Source organism: Cystoisospora suis (genome assembly GCF_002600585.1).
Source record: "Cystoisospora suis strain Wien I chromosome Unknown contig_7338, whole genome shotgun sequence".
NCBI classification, from domain to species: Eukaryota; Apicomplexa; class Conoidasida; order Eucoccidiorida; family Sarcocystidae; genus Cystoisospora; species Cystoisospora suis.
This window is the reverse complement of record NW_027160124.1, coordinates 582-3,466: the sequence shown is the minus strand read 5'-3', so window position 1 is coordinate 3,466 and position 2,885 is coordinate 582. Positions and strand designations below refer to the sequence as shown.

Here is a 2,885-nt window from a genome sequence, read left to right as displayed (position 1 = left end):
TTCTTCTTCTTCTTTTCTTCCCCTCCGGCTTTTTTGACTTTCTGCAGATGAATGGATTGCAGGCAGCAAGCCGCGAGAGTCGCCTAGAAGAGGGTCGATTCCTCCACACACCTCCAAATCTCTCGCTCTCNNACACCTCCAAATCTCTCGCTCTCTTCTTCTTCTTCTTCTCAGCCGAAGAGAAAGGAACAAGAGGATGAAGAAGAAGAAGAAAGAAGAAGAAGAACACGAGAAAGACCGGGAGGTATCGCTCTAAGAGGGAGTCTCGATACTCCCTGCCATCTCGATTCTCCCTCTCGGCTTGATGAGCCTATCTCCGATACCATTGTAAGCTCTCTCTCTCGTTTATCTTCTTTCTTTTCTTTTCTTTTCTTTTCTTTCCTTCTCCCTCTCCTTCTCTCTCTTCTTTTCTTTATCTGTTCTTTTTCCTATATGTTGATCTCTCTCTCATGTCCTCTTCTTTCTTGTCTCCATTATCTGTTTAATATCGTGTAGCATGGTCTTTCTTCTTTCTTCTCTTTCGCCTAAAAGACTTTTCTCCAATTTCCTGGACTATTCCTTGTTTCTCCTTCTTCTTGTGTACATACAGAAGAGAGACGTGAGAAATGTCACGAGAAAGCTTCTTTGCGTTGTGTATAAGAATCCCATACCGCGCTCTCTCCGTTCTCTTAGAGAAAGAAGAAGAAGCGGAGGAGGAGGAGGAGAAGAAGAAGAGGGGGGGGGGAGAAGAAGGACAAGAAGAACCTCTTCTTCGAACTCTTTCTTAGCGGAGGCTGACGCTGCAGACTTAAGACAATGTGAGTGTATTTCAGTCAATCTACTCAATTGCCTTTTCGAACAAGGAAGGAAGAAGTAAAAATGTCTCTCTTTCTCTCTTTCTCTTTCTTTCTTTCTTTTCTACACTTTTTATCTCCAAGGAAAAGTAACACACCCTCTCTCAGTCTTTTTGCCTGTCACTTCACAGAGAGAGAGAGAGATTCAGATATACCACAACAATGCATATACATCAGCTCTAAGACATCTATCTATCTATTTATCTGTCTATCTATGTCTTCGTATATATATCTATATTTCTACATGCACATACATTCTATACACATATATATACTACCCAGTTCCTATATATATATATATATATGTATATGTGTATGGAGGTCTGTAGAACGTTTGCGCGTGACGTGGAAGGACAGGGAGTGAGGCTGCCGTAGAAGATGTCTCTCCTCCTTCTTCATGGAGAAGGGCTTGCCTTCATTTGTCTTCTTCTTCTTCCTTTCTCTTCTCTACTCGCGAATGTACAAATCCCATACATCAATCTATACACACTCCAGAGAGTACACATATAGCCACGCATATATATATATATATATATGTACATATATAGAGAGCTATGTGTAGGTATGTATGTATATCTGTAGATATATGTAGATATGTGTACGTATACATTTACATGTGGGTACTGTATGTATAGACTTTTATGGAGAGATGCTGGTACTTCTCTATCTGAGAAGAGAAGCAAGTGAAGAAGGAGTACAGTTTATGCCTCTCTGTAGTAGGGTGTAAGCTTTTCTTATCTTTAGTTCTTCTTGTTTCTTCTTCTTATTCTTCTCCTAGCATCATGCATGTGGTTGACGTGTGTGAGGTGTACATACACCGCTAAAATTCTGAAACATCTTCATATCACTATTTTCTTCTGTCGTGCTTTAGGGTTGTTTCTCCTTCTTCTTTTTGTGGTGCTTATATTCGATGAATCTTCTAATGAATTCTGGAGTAAGCAATACATTCTTCATTCCTTCTTTTTCTTCTTTTTCTTCTTTTATGTTATCTTTCTTCTTCATCTTTTTCTTCATCTTTTCGTATGTTTCTTTGTCTGTGCGTTTTCAGGGGATTTGTGTGGCCCGTTGCTGTTATGTCTCTTCCTCTCTGTGTAAGTCAAGCGCGCATGCAAAGTCAGCTCACACAATTCTCTCTCCTTCTCTCTTTCTTCCTTTCTTTCCATGTCGGTGAAGAAGACGAGGAAGTGGCTTCTCTTCTTGTTCTTCTCTTTCTTTGGGGATGCTCTCCTTCCTTTTCTTTCTTCTTCTCTTCTTCTTTTCTTTTTCTCCTGTTGCGAGGGGCTTCGATTCTTGCAGCCTCTCCCATCGCCATCTTTTCGGCCATTCCCTACACGAATTAGACACCCCCTCCAGACACCTAACGTATCTATACAGATATAGACATATACACATGTCTAGAGATATATACACAGAAATGTATATCTCGTGGCATGTATAGGTGCACATATATATCTATACACGCACATATGTGGAGAGAGATAATAGATATATATATATATGTCTGAATTTGTATATGGACATACGGCTGTGGCTGTATAGGGCCTATCTATGGATCTATCTGCCTACCGAGCCAGCTAGCTCGCTAGCTAGCTAGCTAGTCATTCTGTTCGGATTTCAAAAGACACTTCTATCTCCAGTTCTCCTCTCTTTCTTTCTCTCCTGTTCATTGGCAAGTTTTTCATTCTTTCGTCTTCATTTAATTTTGTTCTTTCCCTCCTCTTCTTCTTCTTCCTTCTTTCACCTGCACGTCAACACAGAGAGATCTAGAAAGACATCTACACGAAGACCTCTCGCGTTCCCATCCCTCACCTCCTTCTACTCTCTATGTGTATAGACATGCCTACACATATACATACATTCATACATAGCGTATGTATATATATATATATACATAAATATATATATATATATAAATATAGATATGTATGAAAGTCGTGCATGATGAGTGATATGTACATGAGAGCTTTGACTTGTCTATCTCTCTATTTCACTCGTTCTCTTATATATATATATTTATATGGATTTATATTCAAGCTATATATATATATATAT

General features: G+C 39.3%; 1 protein-coding gene across 1 annotated transcript in view; it reads left to right on the top strand.

The window, feature by feature from the left end:
• The window catches only part of CSUI_010403 (uncharacterized protein), a 4,453-nt gene extending 2,525 nt beyond the window's left edge, over window positions 1-1,928 (top strand). Inside the window, exons 2-4 of the mRNA XM_068070507.1 lie at window positions 175-327; window positions 590-797; window positions 1,882-1,928. The gene's annotated coding sequence lies outside the window, so the exon portion shown is untranslated. The remainder of the gene's footprint in view (window positions 1-174; window positions 328-589; window positions 798-1,881) is intronic.
• Window positions 1,929-2,885: the final 957 nt, after the last annotated feature.